Source organism: Micromys minutus (assembly GCF_963924665.1).
Source record: "Micromys minutus genome assembly, chromosome: 5".
Lineage (NCBI taxonomy): Eukaryota > Metazoa > Chordata > Mammalia > Rodentia > Muridae > Micromys > Micromys minutus.
The window spans coordinates 13244875-13262870 of NC_137974.1; the positions used below are offsets into that span (position 1 = coordinate 13244875).

The following is a 17996-nucleotide window of genomic DNA, read 5'->3' on the forward strand; positions in this document are numbered from 1 at the left end:
TCAGGAAGACAGGGGCACGAGAAGGAGGTGGGGCTTCTTGCTTGAAAGCAGGAAGAAGATTTAGCTGATGCTTCTTTGTGGAAAATGGTCAGAGCAGTGATATGATAAGGAAGCGTGGCTCAAACTGTGGGAAGGTAAACTCACAAGGAAATGTGTCGGATGCTCATTTGGGGGCTGTGGCTAATAATTTGATTGCAACTGATCACCTTAGAGTCCTTGGGTGTCATTTTCCTAAGCAAAGGCTAACATCTTTTATGCAGCTATGTGTTCAAACAAGTTGTTTTGACAGCCGAATATGCAGTAAGAAGAAAGGGACATTTGTCGCGAGTGGTCACTGGAGTGATGGACCATAAAATCTAACTAAGGAAGCAGGGACATGAAGGCACAGAAGGAATGGTGAATAGGAGGAAGTTGTCACTTGCATGTGTCAAAGGGACGAGAGAATCATTGGTGTGTTCAGTAGAAGTAAGCTGGAAAACGGCGGGGGAGCTGAAAAGCTAGTGTGTTGAAAATGCAGTCTTAGGAAAAGGAGGTCCAGGGGACAGGCACAAATCCGGATCCAGCTCAAGGGGAGGACCCTTGGGGGTGGAGTGGGTGGGAACATCTTTATGGAGGTGGGGGGAGGTGAGGGGGAGGAGGTATGGGATGAGGAACAGTTAGAGAGAGAACTGAGAGGGGATAAAGAGTGGACTGTAGCAAAAGACTAAATAACTTTTAAAAAATCAAACAAGTAGGAAAGGAAGTGCAATCTTAGAGTGTTGGCTACCTGCCATGGCAGAATTGTACCTGTAGGTAGATGGCTTAGGTAGGATGGAGCAATGGCTGACTCTTGTCACAGAGGCTGGGGTATGCTATTCCGTGGTCTCATGATTCTGCTGTTAGGATGAAAGTAAAGACAGCAAGGCAAAGTGAGAAACCACACCAGATAAGACAGGAGACTGGGAACCATGAGAGTGTGGCTTTGGTGTGAAAATGAGCTCTGCTTTTTTTTCAACCCTATAAAGGGTGCAAGAGTTCTGTCCTGAGGAATAGCCAGATGGGTAAGTGTTCAGAATCCAGAGGGACAAGAAGGCCTGCTGATCAGAAATCTATGAATCTAGAATTCTAGAAGACACCGGCACGTCTAGTCGAGAACAGAAAAAAAAGTTGGGTAGGCTCACCACTGTGTGGGAGGTTGAGTCTGAAAAGTAACAGGAACAAAGCCAGGGTTAGGGGTAAGTATGGAAGGGAGCCCATCTTCTGACAGTAGACAGAACCGGACTGAAAGACAACCTCTTCCGTCCGAGGTCTGCAAAAGAAGTCTGCTGATTTCCCTCGTTGCTGCTCTGGATTTGGCTTTCGTTAGGGAACAAAGGGCTGCCAGGAGTAAAGAAGAGCCTTTGAAGGGACCAGAAAGATGTATTTTCAGGTCATTTGCAGAACAGAGGAATCCACTTTTCTGACCAAAATATAAACTATTCTTCCTCCTGACAACTTTGAAAGGGGAGAAATCTAAGAAGCAAGGACCTGCCTCTTACACGTTCCCCTCTGAATATGACCACTGGGAGGAGATTGAGGAAACCTGCCCTTTCTCCTGGCTTTCCCGTCTTCGCCGAGACTGTGCAGATGCTGCAATCACCGAGGGTAGGAGAGCCGAGAACGTTCTGGAGCAGTGGGACTCACTGTCTCAAGGGAGGCATGAAGGGTGTTAGCAGCAGACAGTGAGTGAGGCAAGGGTACCAAAAGCTGACACCAAGCAGGACACCTATACCTCTGCCCTGATGGGAGGAATGGGAAATAGAAAAAAGAAGTAATTTATTCTACGGAATGCATAACATTATTTTATAAAAATTTGCCACGCCAATCAAACTCAGTTTCTGGTTATCAAATTCTAATTTTTTATTGGATACTCTCTGCATTTACATTTCCGGTGTTATCCCCTTTCTGACAATTCCATCCCCCTCCTCCCACTGCCTCCATGAAGGTGCTCCCTCTCCCAACCACACTCTCCCACCTCAGCACCTTGGCATTCCCCTACACTGGAAAAACGAGCTTTCACTGGACCAAAGACCTCGCCTCCCATTGATGCCAGACAATTCTATCCTTTGCTGCATATGTACTTGGGGTCATGGGTTTCTACAAGAGAACTCAATAGTTGGTGTTTAAATCCATGGGAGCTGTGGTGGGTTTGGTTAGTTGATCATTTTGTTCTTCCCATGGGGTTGCAGACCCTTGCAGCTCTTTCAGTCCTTTCTCTAGCTCCTTCAAATTCTAATTTTTACAATTATCTTTGTTAGACACAATGAAAAGTTTTTTCTCTCCCTTACTGATGATTTAAGAAGTGAAAGGGGGGAAATTAAAACAAGAATGGAATATGCTAAGAAAGAAGGAAGGAAGAGAGAGAGGGAGGAAGAGAGGGAGGGAGGGGGAGGAAAGATAAAAGGCTTTTCAATTCACAGCTTGAAAAGCATCAAAAGCAGGAGGAAATTATTTTTAAAAGGATGCTGTGGTCCACTTATGTTATCAGAACACAGTGAGGGAAGCATAAACCCAGGTCCCCCAAAATACACAGTCACTTGCTTTACCTTGGGATACCCCTGACATTGAGACCTAGATTAAGGATTTATATTTGTAAATCTTTATGATAATTCATAAAATAATCCTAAGTAAATTTCAAATCCTATGTAACATTAGCACATTTTAGGAAAAGGATATACTAGGAAAGAAGGAAGAGGAGGGAGAGGGAGGGAGGGAGGGTGGGAGGGAGAGAGGGAGGGAGGGAGGGAGGGAAGGAGGGAGGGAGGGATGGAAGAGGGAAAATAAAAGGCTTTTTCTGTTGCTTCTCTTCTTGCCTGTATTACAGCTCTCAGGAATTTGGCTGCTGTTAGGAGTCTTAAGCGTCAAGGTCATGCTCTCTGCTCTTTCTTTCTCTTGACAGCACTGAGACACATGGTGACAGCAGGTTTGCAAAGTTACTGACCCAGAGCACAGAGGTGGACTGTGACAGGCTAGAAGGGTGCCACGGCCTGGCTCATGGGCCAGTGGACAGGCAGGAGCAGTGCTTGAGACAACCCAGACACCCATGCGTCTGAGGCTGTGGACCAGAGAGAGGGGCTGAGGAGAATCTGAAGCAGAGACAAGACCTTCAGCAACTAAGGTTGAAGAGGATGCAATTCACAGCAAGAGGGAAGCTTTATCCTTAGCAGGGCTTCAACCCTTCCTACTCCCACACTGCAGGGATTTTCTTTCTAAGAGCACGTTGGCTGCCGGCTGAAAAGGAGCAAAAGACCCACTAGTGAGGTGCACGGGGCTGTCCTGCTTAGATACCGTCTCAAAAAATTCCTATCAAATCCTCCTGAACCTTTCCCCCTGAAGTTTTGAATTTAAGATAAAAATTCTCCCGAGGTTTGCCTCACTGGACTGGTACGAGTTCCCAGCACATAGAATGTATTTTAATTAACCAGGCAATTATGTTCTCATGAATTATAAGGAGGACCATTAAATTACATCTTCTGCCCGCAGAGTCTTATGTCCTTCTGCAACCAAAGGCATTCCCTTATCTCTCCTTACTACACAGAGGACAGAGGGAAAGGAAGTTTTGCAAATCCACCCCTGCTCCCCTGTCCCTTTTTTTGTGTTAGCATACCAGGCCACACTAGACTCGTGTGGTGGTTTCGTATGTATTCCATTCACATTCGGTCGTCTCAGCACTTCTCCTTTCCTATCTGCCTGGCTCTTCCTTCTCCTCCCCTCTCCCAGATCCTCCCAGGAGACATGAGTGATCATGTCACATAGAGCCTACTGCCCTGTGCTTTCCCGGCCTTCCTGTAAGATCTCTTTCCTGTTTTGGTCCCATTTCTCTCTCTCTCTCTCTCTCTCTCTCTCTCTCTCTCTCTCTCTCTCTCACACACACACACACACACACACAGACACACACAGACAAAGACACACACACACAGACACACACAAATTCACACATACCCACAAACTCACACACACACACACACACACAGACACACACAGACAAAGACACACACACAGAGACACACACACAGACACACACAAATTCACACATACCCACAAACACACACACACACACACAAATACAGCATTTTTTCTTTCACATGCACACACTCACAGATACACACACATAAACTCTCACACACACTCACAAATACATACATTCACAAATATACACTCTTTCATACACATACTGTTTCTCTCTTACACACACATACAAATTCACACACACACACACAGTATAAAATGTAGGATGTTCATGTGAGGTCAAATATGCAATACTCACTGTTCTGAACCTGGCGTGTTTGGATTACCAGTGACTTCTGTTTGCATTAATTTCCCTATAAATGTCCTAATCCAACACTTGTGCTTTTATACACAAGAGCCAAGATCTTGGAATAATCAGACAGGTTCTTTAGAATTCTTTCCTATAGAGAAGTGACTCAATATTAGCTGGATTTATTTATAAGAAATTGGCCTTATTAGCAAAAATAGGCACTTACTACATACCATACTAGCATTTTTACATTCATCATTTGAGTGTACATTTGCAGTAGTTTTAGATTGAATTTTAATTTATTTTGTAGAAGAGGAAACTGAGTCACAGAAAAGTTGAGCTTGCCTCTTGCAGCCAGGGTATGTGGATAAGAGCATGAACACCCTCAGTCATTGGGGTTCTAAGGCTAGCATGAGAGAATTGCTAACGAGGGTGGAGTTTGCAGAAGGAAAGTGTGGTGGTTTGTATATGCTTGGCCCAAGGACTGGTACTATTTAGAAGTGTGGCCTTGTTGGAGTAGGTGTGGCCTTGTTGGAAGAAGTATGTCACAGCAATAAAACCCAAACTAAGGCAGAAATAAAGCACATAGAGTCAATGATACATTAACAATATGCTGTACAGCACAATCCCTAACTTCATTCTAAATATTTATCTTTATACCACAGACAAGTATTTCTCACCTCTCATCAAGGAAACTTCTCCTTGTAACAGATGGAGACAATCACAGACACTCACGACTGATCAAAATAAAGAGTTGTGGATCCCAGTCCCAACTGATACATTCATAACACAACCCCTGCACATAAGGCTCAGGGACCATTGCTGAAGGGGGTGTGAATTGGTAGCCAGAGAAACAAGGAGTTTGCTGTGAGATTGTGTCTCCTACAAATGTTAGAAGAATAAGTCTCGTTATCTCTCCAATACGGCTACCTAAACATGACCTGAACGAGGATGAAACCAGTAATATTACAAATAGGAGGGAGCTCAGGAGGCCTCAACCCTAGACAAAGAGCCACCTTCAACTACGGATTGTTGCAACAGTTCTCTATTAAACACAATATAGACCAAAACCACAAGTAGCTTTGTCGAGATTGAAAAGGTTGTTTACATATGTAGGAAAATGCACGTGCGCTCTCTCTCTCTCTCTCTCAAACACACACCACACACACACACACACACACACACACACACACACACACACCTGTATGTATCAACAAAGAAAAATAGGCCATGAATTTTAATAAGACCAAGATGGATTATGTAGGACAGGGTAGGAAGGGGAACGTGAAGAGAGGAAATGATGTAATCATTTAAGCTTAAAAATACAAAAAAGAAGTAATATTGCTCACCAAACCCAAGCACTATTTCTAATGCCAAGAAGTACTTACTGGCAGGAACCAGCTAGAGACACCTCCTCAGGGACTCTGTCAGAGCCATATAGATACAGCTGACTATCAGTCTGAACTCAGGGACCTCAATGAAGGTGCTAAAGAAAGGACTGAAGGAGCTGAAAGGGTTTGCAACCTCATGGGAAGAACAACATTATCAACCAGCCAAACCCTCCGCAACTCCCACGGACTAGTACACCAACCATTGAGCTCACATTGGGAGACCTATTGTGTTGCATATGTGGCTGAAGATAGCAGTGTCTGGCACCAATGTGAGAAAAGGCTTTTGGTCCAGGGAGGGCATGTTTTCCCAGTGTAGGGGAATGCCAAGGCAATGGGGTGGTGAGGGTGATTAGGAGGGGGTGCACCTTCCTGAAGGCAAATGGAGGTGGGCGGGGATGAGAGTGAGGTGGGGGAGATAACATATCAAATGTAAATACAGAGTATCTAATTAAAAAAAAAAAGAGTGAAAAAAGTTGTTGTGTGCTCTGTATATGAGAGAAAATGTGGTATTTTTCTGAATATGACATATTTCACTTCCTTTGGTTTCCAATTCTGTCGATTTTTCTTCAAGTCACATTATTTCACTTATATAAAAAAAAGTTTGGTGGATTCTTTGTGAATTTCACATGATGAACCCAAATCCCATTCATTTCCCTGAGCCTCAATAGCCCCCCTCTGCCCTTGCAACCTCCATACCAAAATAATACAAGAAAAATAGTAATAAAAACTAGAACGGGGAGTGGGGGCCTAGCCACAGCCGGAGCCCGAAAGAAGATGCATCACTGTAAGGGACACCTTTCCCCAGAGCCAGAACCATACCTGAGCTACCGCTGGAAGAGGAGGCGGTCTTACAGTCGGGAACATGAAGGGCGACTACGACGCCCATCTGGAAGGGACCCGACAGAGATCACAGACAGTCCAGAATCCATGACCATATACTCTACCAGCGGAAGTACCGGGACACCGTGACAGCGACACGTATCGGTGTGAAGAGAGGAGCCCACCCTTTGGAGAGGACTGCTGTGGGTCTTCACGTTCTCGACATCGGAGACGGTCGCGCGAGAGGGGGCCGTACTGCAAGCATGCCCGCCACTGTCGCAAACGCCGTACCAGGTCTTGTAGCAGCGCCTCCTCGAGAAACCAACAGAGCAGTAAGCGCAGCAGCCGGAGTATAAAAGATGACAAGGAGGGCCACCTGGTGTGCCGGATCAGCGATTGGCTCCAAGAGCAATGTGAGATCGTGGGGAACCTGGGTGAAGGTACCTTTGGCAAGGTAGCGGAGTGCTTGGACCACGCCAGAGGGAAGTCACAGAAATTAATATCCTCAAGAAAATCAAGGAGAAAGACAAAGAAAATAAGTCCTTTTGTGTCCTGATGTCTGACTGGTTCAACTTCCATGGTCATATGTTCTTCGCCTTTGAGCTCCTGGGCAAGAACAGCTTTGAGTTCCTGAAGGAGAACAAGTCCCAGCCTCATCGCCTACCACGTGTCCGGCACATGGCTTACCAGCTCTGTCCTGCCTTCTGATTTCTACACGAGAACCAGCTGACCCACCCTGACTCGAAGCCAGAGAACATCTTGTTTGTGAATTGTGAGTTTGAAACTCTCTACAGTGAGCACAAGAGCTGCGAGGAGACGTCAGTGAAGAACACCAGCATCCGAGTAGCAGACTTGGGCAGTGCCACACTGGACCATGAGCATCACCCCACCATTGTCGCCATCACTATCGCCCGCCTGAGGTGATCCTTGAGCTGGGCTGGGCTCAGCCCTGTGATGTCTGGAGTATCGGCTGCATTCTGTTCCAGTACTACCGTGGATTCACACTCTTTCAAACCCAAGAAAATAGCGAACACGGGAGCTGGAGAGATGGCTCGGTGCTTAAGAGCACTGACTGCTCTTCCAGAGGTCCTGAGTTCAATTCCCATCAACCACATGGTGGCTCACAACCATCTGTAATGGGATCTGATGCTATCAGAAGACAGCTACAGTGTGTTCATATACATAAAATAAATAAACAAATCTTTAAAAAGGTGCCAGGCTACCTGGTCCTCATGGAGGAGGTCATGGCTGAGGAGCTTGATGAGGAGGTGAGAAGGCATCGGAAGGAGAAGAAGGAGCTGCAAGCTAAAATCCAGGGAATGAAGAATGCTGTTCCCAAAAAACGACAAAAAGAGGAGGAAGCAACTCATGGAAGATGTTGCTAAACTGGAGAGAGAAATGGAGCAAAAACACAGGGAAGAACTGGAACAGCTGAAGCTGACTTTAAAGGACAGTAAGATAGATTCTGTTGCTGTTAACATTTCAAACTTGGTAATTGAGAATCAACCACCTCGGATTTCAAAAGCACAAAAGAGACGGGAAAAGAAGGCTGCATTGGAAAAGGAGCGGGAAGAGAGGATAGCTGAGGCTGAAATTGAGAACTTATCTGGAGCCAGACATCTCGAGAGTGAAAAACTTGCTCAAATATTGGCACCCAGAGAATTGGAAATTAAGCATATTCCATCTGATGGTCATTGTATGTACGGAGCACTTGAGGATCAGCTGAGAGAACAAGATGGTGCTCTGACTGTGGCTACCCTAAGGAGGCAGACTGCCGAGTGCATGCAGAGCCACTCAGATGACTTCCTGCCGTTCTCAACAAACCCCAGTACAGGAGATATGTACACTGCAGAAGAGTTTGGGAAGTACTGTGATGATACTGTGAACACAGCTGCGTGGGGTGGTCAGCTAGAGCTAAGAGCTCTGTCTCACATCTTACAAACACCAATCGAGATACTACAGGCAGACGCTCCTCCTATTATAGTTGGTGAAGAGTATCCAAGGAATCCGTTAGTACTAGTATACATGAGGCATGCGTATGGCCTAGGAGAACATTATAATTCTGTTACACGGTTGGTGAACTCAGCTACTGAAAATTGCAGCTAGTTTAAAGAACGTTACACTGTTCTATGGAGTGTGCCAATCTACCAAGAGCTAGATCGTTGTAAATGCTACTGAAAAACACAGCTACCTTCGATGAGTTTTATGAATAAGCTTACTAACAGGCTTTTTAGAAGTACATTGGACTAACTTTTTAACCAGTGCTCTCAGTGGCATTCTTACAACTTAGTCTATTGAGGGGAATATCATTCATAGCCAAGGTGTTACTCTTCCCACTAATTAGTTTTAGTTCTGCACATTCTGTCTTGGAATAAATTTTGTTTTAAATTTTGGCCCCACAGCTTTATGTTCCAAAAGTAAGGATTTCAATTTAATTCTTCTTAAAAGTCTGGAGACTTGGTCTCTGTCATCATCTGTCAGGTGAGCACCCAGATCGTGGACATGCACATGGTAACACAGGCCACACATATCTATGCAGACCCCTGCTGCTGTAAGGCCACAGGCCAGGACATGGTCCACTGTAGCAGCCATGGCTTCAGGCGACAGTACACTCACACCGAGCCTCCCGTTCTGCCTGTCTTCACTGTGCACACATCAGTCTACTTCTCTCTCCCATCTCTCCACCACAGGCCTCTGGCTGCCTTCGGACTTGCCTTCCGTGCATGGTGGCAGGCCGGGGTCATCCTATTCCATTCATTTTTATGCTGAAAAAAAATGCTTGTACGTGTAAATTCCACATCTGCATTTACTTGTCTGTATCTGGACAGATCCCATAGCTAAACATTTGAAATGAAGAAGAGGAACAGCAAGGGATGTGAGAAGGTGACAGGGCACATTTGGTGTAGGTACATGACATACCCGAATGAAAGGGTCATCATGAGACCTGTCACTTTGCACTGTGAATAAACACTAGTAAAATTTCTTAAAATGCTGTGTGTGTGCATATAGTTTTGTCATTAAAAATTCAAACTTAAAAAGAAAAGAACATTCTGTGTAGAATCATTACTTGCTTTGCCTCAACTAAACCAGTGTTTTCCCCCGTGCTATAAATAAATTAAAGCAATCCACATATTAACTCTATCTGAAAGGCACTAGATTTGTATAAATTACAGATGAGCATCTCAGCTAAAAAATAAAATAGAAATATAAATAAAACAATAAAACCTAGAGCATTTAAAAAAATCTTCTTAAATGTTAACAACTAACATTAAAGTCCTTAAAAACTAACATTAAAGCTATAAGACTTACTCTTTAAGGTAGAGTTGAATAGTGAAAGTTGTCTTCTGAAGGATGTAGGCATTCCTCCTTGAAAGTCTGAAAAACAAGCAGGATAGAGGACTGGAAGAGGAATCAAGATATTTTGTGATACCCGCCTTTCTCCTGTATTTACCTCTGTTATGTGTAAAGCACTGTGTTAGGCTTGAAGACAACCTATTGTGGAAAATGGGCAGAATCATGTCCAGAAGAGAAAAGCATTAAACATTCAGCTCCAAATGGGAAGTTAGGAATGGTGAAGGCGAAGAGCATAGAGAACGTAGGAAATGATGGCCGATTTCCACGTGGCCTTGGGGGAAAAGGAAGCCATATGCAGTGCTATATTCCCACGTCACAACTGACAGACAGAGGACGCTGGACAAGGAGGTCTCAGATAGAGCAATCAGAGACACAAAGGTGCCCAGGAGATGCAAGATCTTGAAGAGCTTCAGGAACAGGGGGAGAAAGCATGAGTCTGAGCAGAAAGGGAAGTGAGAGGGAACAAGGCAGGCTGGAAAGACAGTCCAGATCTACAGACATCTAAAATTACTGGAATTTTATGTTAAAGGACAAGATATTGAAAGCCAATAAATCTCAAAAACAAACCCTTGTTGCAGTAAATATTAAATAATAATAATAATGTTTACCTCTTTATCGGCCCCGTACCTCACTCTGCAGTCCCGATTTTAGTACAGAGCCGTGCGCACCTCTGTCGCCCGGTCCGAGCCGCCCCCACAGCCTAACTCTGTCCACTCCACTCCCTTTCCTTGGCAGTTTTCCCCTGCCCGTTTTCTGCTTCCATCCCGGGGTGTTTGTTCACCCCAAAACCCATACAAACACAACTCTACAGCCCGATAGCTTTTCATGTAGGTTTATGTATCCAATTCTCCATCCACAACCCTCTACACAACAAGATTACATCAAATAGACAAAAATATAAACTGCCCTTCTATATGAGATATTAGACTTATAAAATCCTTAATGTTCATAGCTTTTAATGCCAGTTAAACCCACCTGGATCAAGCTGGTCTTTCTGGACATTCATGTTGGAGTTTCTCTTCCCCCTGGTCCTCTGACCCCTCCTTCCTGATCTCTCTCCACCTCTCTTCCCCCGCCCAGTCACTGGCTTTCCTTTATTTTACAAACTAAAACGGGAAGATTCAGATTCAAAAGGTTCAAGTCACTTCTTGAGCACATGACTAGGCAGCCCTTCTTGGGGAAGTGGAATTAACATTAAAATACGAACAGCTTCAGGACAACCCACAAACCCTTTTTAAAATATTTTATTTATCACTTAGTTATTATTAATAGTGATTGAGCCTTAAGATGTCTCTCTGACTGGCCTGGAGTTCATTGCATAAGCCAGGCTGGCCTTGACAGTTAGAAATCCTCCTGCCTCTGCTTCCTGAATGCTGGGATTATTGATGTACTGTTTTAAAGCCACACCTTCACGGAAGCAAGGGAAGGGGTAGGGGACAGGGGCGTGTGGGGAAAGGGGATAACCTCTGAAATGTAAACACAGAGAATATTCAAAATAAATAAATAAAAGTCCTTTAAAGATCATTTCAGTTTCTGGGTTGCATTTTAGGGGTGAAACTTAATAAAAAGAATTAGAGAGCCTCATTAGTACATGATCGCTGACAGGTAGGCAAGACCATATGTGCAAGGAGAGAGGAAGCATGGGAACTGTTATCTACAGTTGATCTGTCTCATACGAAGTCATCCCATATTATGGGTGTTTCATAGACAAATCTTTTCTAAACACTATAATCCTGCCCCCCATGTGGTTTCATATTGGTAATAATTGATAATACTTCCTTGTGATTTATGCTAAGTTCAGGGCACCAGCGTCTCATTGAATTCTCCCTCTAACTCAATTGGTACAAATTTTGGACATCGATAAATGAACACTTACAGTGGTTAAGTGACTGGCCCAAACATATGCTCCACTAGGAATCCGTAAGGAAACAGAATCCATAGAATGAGAATTTATTAAAAAGGGTGTTTGTTAGGGTGGTTACGTGATGCAGAATGGGTAGTTTGAAAATGGCTGCCCGTACACTGGAGGCATTGGAATTACAGCACTTGCTCAATACATGAGGCTGCAGGCCTCAGCAGCATAATATGGTACTGAAGACCCGGAGGAGCCCTGAAGCTGCTAGTCTTTGGTCTGGGTTCGTATGAGAGAGAGTACTTGGACATCTTTATATCTGGGCTACTACCGGAAGGCGATGGTCATCTGGGTCAGGGGTGTCTCCCTCCTTATCCATTCCATAAAACACCCTTACAGACACTACCATGAGCATGTCTCTTAGTTGATCTTAGATCCAGTCTAGCTGACAACCATTGTCAACCATCATATGAGGCTAATGAATAAAGGTCCTTGGAACTCAGTATCATCTGTTTTCAAAGTTTGTGCTAGGCAGTCCAGTGTGACACACCTGATGTCATAGTATTATGGTAGATAAGCTTCCCAAATGTCCCACAAGGACTCTTGCCTCCTAGAGTTCGTTCCATATAGAACCTCATTCGTGCCACATGTGTAATGTGAACCTAAACACTTTCCACCCACAGGTCTAACAAACTGAACCCAGCAAACGTGGGTGGCCTGCCACTCAGAGACTGGATTAGAAAACAGAAACTTAGGTGTTGGTAGCACTTTCTTTGGTGGCATTCTCTTGACTGTCTTGTTCACTTACTCTAGTAAAGTGAGCTGCCATGTTAGGACTGCCTTATGAAGAGGAAACTATGCCAGCACCCATGTAGAACTGAACATTGCCAGCAAGCATGTTAGTGAGCACACAAGGGACCTTCCCCAGCATGGGCCTTGGGTTCTCTGCAGGCAAGCTGACACTGGAGTTGACTTGTGAGACTGTGAGCAGTAGAGATAGTTGGGTGTTGTCCAGATTTTGTTGTTTTGAGGTACCATGTTTTTTTTGGGGGGGCACCGGATCCACAGTAAGAGGTAACTTATACAAAGGGTAATAAAATTTTAACAGTAACTCTCATAGCTTTGTGTGTATGCCATCATTTAACTTACTTTCAATGAAAAAAATTAGGTTTCAGAACAGGAGAACTGGAAAAAGATATTTCTAGTATCTTCATCCAAAGTATAACAGCTGCACACGAAAGTGCCGTCTGCATTTTTAACAAGAAAACCTGGTCTTTGCTCACCTGGTTTTCATTACCTTAATTCCCACCTCTAAGACCATTTGAAACAGGCAACCTAGCAAGGGAGTTGGGTTCTCCTTGGTGCTAAGCTGTTAGTATAGAAGCATGGTTAAACCATCTGGCCTGCTGTTCTCCAGTTGGATTCCTTAGCCCGTGCTGCGGCTTCCTAATTCCTGCATCAGTTCCCATTCCAAGAGAGGGACACGGGCTTTAGGCTGTCAGTCAGTATTTTTGCCAGTTTGAGATCTATGTAAGGGATACAAGTTTTTCAGAATTAACATAAGACCAGAGCTCAGATTGGGCAGGACCACAAAGAATTTTTTCTCAGAAGTTTTCCCAGAAGGAGCTAATTACTGTGGGAAAGAGTATTTTCACGTTTGGCTTGAATAACTAGAGAAACAACAAAATGCAAATATTTTTAAAGGAAATGGGGGGGATTAAAGGGAGAAAAACTTTTGATTGTTCTCTCTGAAGTGCACACTCGAAGAAAAAAATAGTCATGGAGTGTATGCTTCCATGTGAAGTATTGGGGAGAGAAACATAGGACACAAAGTAAAACCAATTTATAAGTTTTTGTATGTATTTATTGAATATCTACTGTATGCCAGGAAAGACTTGAATGTACAGGTTATGCTACAGGATAAGAAAAACCCAATCTCTTCTCAAAAACAGCCTAAGTTTTAGTGGGAGAGACAGATAAGTAAAAGCAAAAGCAATAAATCAATAAATAATTACAGGTGGTGATAGGGAAGGAAAATAAGAACTAGGACTTTGTTTATAATGGATGTTCAGAAAATACTAGCTGCAGAACTGTGGGAAGAGTAAGTCATTTGTGTCTCTGGCAGAGATCTTTCCAGATAATTAGAATAGCAAGAACAATAACTTGAAGAAGCTTGGAATGTTCTAGAACAAAGTTTGCTGAGCTTGGTTGAAAGATAAGGCAGTGACAAGGGCAAGATCATCAATGATTTGTAAAATAGAAGACCTGGACTTTTATTCTTAGTTCAAGATGGTTTGCGGTCCAGTGACATGCTATAGTTTGTTCCCAGAATGTGACCTACGGCTGTCTGATGAGGAACAAGGACGGGACCTCAGAGTAGGAGGTGTTTGAACCACTTCTGGCCAGAGATGAGCTGGCTGGGAACAGAGTAGTCCAAAAACATGGAACAATAGGAAGGAGTTTGGAAGTAAAAAAACAAAAGAGTTCACTGGAGGTAGAGTTGGATATGGTGTGGATGCATCATGAATTAAGAGAACTTCGTGTCTTGTAACTGGGGTGTGAGGATGATGACGGGTGAAAGTCTGGTGTCAGGAGACCTTTGCAATCAATGTCTGAGATGTGTGTAAATGAGGCAGGTAAAAACATAGAGTAGGTAATCAGAGTTCAAGCTGGACAGTTATATATTATCAATATGAAGCCAGACACAGCCCACATTTACCATAAATACATTAATGAGTCAACAGAAATCACATACTTTTTCATGAGCCAGTGTGATTCCTCAGTGGGGTTGCATGAGCTCTTTGTTTTCAGGACCTTCCCATTGCCACACCATAAAACCATGCCCCTCTTCCCCCGAAAAACCATCGTCTCTGTGCAAAGAGCTAAGGCCGATGTCAGGAGGCTTTTGGTATTTTCCACTTTTGTGTGTATAAGAAGCCCAAGCACAGAGGGCACCATTTGACTGCCCCCTCCTTCCTGTTTCACACCTTTCAAACTTTAAAAACTGTAATTCTTCAATAGAAGGAGTTTGGGAGATGGGTTTAAAATTAATGAGGCCTTTACTATAAGATAGGTCAGGACAAGGAACCATCCCATGGGAATTAGAACAATCCGGCCAGATCGTCACTTTGCAGCAGGTGACAAAGCTGTGGGTCTGAGTATGTAAGTAACTTGTTCAGTGACATATGGTCAGGACCCAAAAACTAGGCTTTCTTTTGCCACCCAAAGCCACATGCCGCCATTAGAGTGTCTGTAAAGCCCGGGGCTTCTGCTTCTCCGAAGCTTCCATATTGCCCTAGTGTTCTGAGACTCCATTTACCATCTAGCTGCTCTGAGTTCAGCAAACCGCATGTCCCCTCATCTGTACTGCCGCTGTTTCGGCTGGGGTTTGGACGCGCTCTGCTCCTCACCTCTGCCATTTGATGGCATTCTGCTATTGTCTCAGCTGCTTAATAAAAAGCAATTCCCAGGACCCCTTTCTGAATGTCACAAAGAGCTGGGATGGCCTTGGCAGTTGCCTGGACCTCCCTCTGCAGACAGCGAGGACTGGCTGTTACCTAAACTGTTCATTTTCTTCTGGCCACAATCCGCAGGACACTAAGTTCATTAATTCAGAGGCTTGCTTAATGGCACCAATAGCTTACTTGGCTTCCAGTTTCCCCTTTGTCCTTCCACTGTATGTCTGTGTCTCCTTGTTTCTTCCTTTCTTTCATTTCCTTTTTTTTCTTTCTGATTTCACTCTTAACTTCATCATTTTATTTTCAGGTTATTGTAAATGATAATCTAACGTTCTTTTTTAGTCTCTGGTTCTCCTCCTATGATTTCCCTTTTTACCTTTGAAACAATGCTCTTTGAACCAGTGAATACGTATTTATTCCTTTTTATACACTAACAGACTGGCAAAGTATTTCACCATACTATATTAAAAATACACGTTGTCATTAAGAGATACATCTATCTTATTTGGATACATTAGCAAAAAAAAAAAAAAAAAAAAAATACCGAACTCTTCTGTAGCAATTTCTGCCTGTCTGTCACTATAAACCACAAGCACATACATCAATTTCCCAGGCACTCTGCGAGGCTGCTATTATTATCTGCTTGTTGCAGGTGAAGAAACTACTGAAAAATAGAGCAAGAGCTCAGAATAGAAAGTCTATATACGGTTTTGCACGCGGAAATAGAACCCAACCCTAGTCACCTGATAGCAGTTTCTATCTGGGGTACTGTATGCTGGGAAGAGGAAAGAACCAGGAAACTGGGTCTCTTACTCTGCAGAGGTAAGTCCTCACGGGAGGTGAGAATGGTGTTTCATATGGAGAGAGCTAAGGAAGCTATGACGGTAGAAGACTCTGCCCTTCCCCTTCAATAGCGACATAATGATTTCACTAACTTGGAATTTCTGCTGTACTCTGCTAGGGCTGCCATAAAGGAATTTGCATATTTTTATGGGATGGAGAGACCAAAATACATGGTGGCCCCAGAAAGTCACCATACACTTATTGGATAGACAGTGAGTGAGTGTGCTTGCTCGTTTTATGTCAACTTGACACAAGCTAGAGTCATTTGAAAGGAGGAAACGAATTGAGAAAATGCTTCTATAGAATCCAGCTGTAAGGCATTTTCATAATTATCTATTGTTGGGGAGGGCCCAGCCTGTTGTAGGTGGGCATTCCTGGGCAGGTGGTCCTGAAGTAAAATACACACCAAGCAAGCCAGCAAGCACCACTCCTCCATGGCCTCTGCCTCAACTCCTGCCTCCAGGTTCCTGTCCTGTTAGAGTTCCTGTCCTGACCTCTTTCAGTGCCAAAGTGCTATGGAGGTGTAAGGCCTTCCATATCATGTCCGGCTTGCTTTTGGTCATGGTATTTTGTGACAGCAATCGTAACCCTAACTAGGGCAGTGGGTTAGAGACCTATGTGGTAGTTAGCAGTGTGGGTGGGGGATCACAATAGGAGAATCTTGGGAATATCCTACTGAAATGTAAGATACAACCCTCAGAGAATGGAAACTATCTTTCTGAAAAAGAAAAAGAAAGAATCAGCACACACTTGTATTAAAGAACACCTAGGAATTGCTCGGAGATTATGAGAAGAATGAGATAATAATTTCAATTTTCATCTTAGAAGTTATCTGGGACATATCTGAGTGGAAGAGCACTTATGTACTAAAAGGCCCTGAGTTAGATCCCCAGCATTGCCCTGTGTCTGCACACACACACACACACACACACACACAAACACAAACACACACACCATATACACACAGACACACAACATACACACACAGACACACAACATACACACAACACATACACACAGACACACAACATACACATACAGACACACAACATACACACAGACACACAACATACACATAGACACACAACATACACACAACATATACACATAACACATACACATAGAAAAACAACATACACACATACACACACACACAAACACACTATATTCTAGAAAGAGATGATCAAGGAAATAACGAGTTGGGAATGAATGTTGGATAGCTCATTGGTGAAGGTTGTATTTTATGTCTTCATCTGTGCTGCTCCAGAAAAATCCTTTAGATAGCAATGAGAAAGACTGGGTGTTTAGTGCTCACAGTTCAGGTTTGCTTGCAAATGCCTTGCCATCTTTTCAGCTCACTCCTGAATTTTTCCTTTATCTTTTTTTCTTTACAAAATCAAAACTCCTCATCAAGCAGATGTCTTAGTTATTTTTGTTGTTGTCGTTGTCCTGAAGCATCCCCCCAGGAGAGGTAACTTAAAGAAGGAGGGGCTTATTTTGGTGAACACTTTCACAGGGATACAGTCTATCGTGGTGAGACCTGGCAGGAGTCAGGGTGGGCATCATGTCAGGAACAGGATGCTGGGTAGTCACAGTGCGTGTAATGTCAGGAAGCACAACAGAAGACGGGGCATGTGGGTGAGATAAGTCTCAAGCACACACCCCCCCACCTCTGTCAGGCACTTCCTCCACTGAGGCGCCCCCTTCTAAAAGTCCCACAACCTTCCCAAGGAATGCCACCAGTAGGGATCAAGCATGTGTAGAACATTTCAAACCACAACTGCATAAACCATTCATAAACAAACTTCTGGTCTGCGTAGCTTCACGCTTCATTCCGTCCCACAGGCAAGCAAGACGTTAGCTATTGTACAGTTATTTCCTATAGCTCAACATTTGCCCTATAACCCCATGTCTTAGCCTTTCAGTTCATTCCTTAAGATTTATTTCACTCCCTCTCTCCCTCCCTCCCTCCTTCTCCTACCCCCAGTGTATGTGTGTGTGTG

The 17996-nt window shown here is 43.8% G+C and overlaps 2 pseudogenes across 2 annotated transcripts; both read left to right on the forward strand.

Moving 5' to 3' along the window:
* The first annotated feature begins 6417 nt into the window (after window positions 1-6417).
* On the forward strand, window positions 6418-7550 carry LOC308420882 (dual specificity protein kinase CLK3-like; annotated as a pseudogene). Its single transcript has one exon. The product of its transcript is annotated as a dual specificity protein kinase CLK3-like (transcript).
* A 168-nt stretch (window positions 7551-7718) lies between these two features.
* Window positions 7719-8704, forward strand: LOC308421017 (deubiquitinase OTUD6B-like; annotated as a pseudogene). The gene has a single exon. The product of its transcript is annotated as a deubiquitinase OTUD6B-like (transcript).
* Window positions 8705-17996: the final 9292 nt, after the last annotated feature.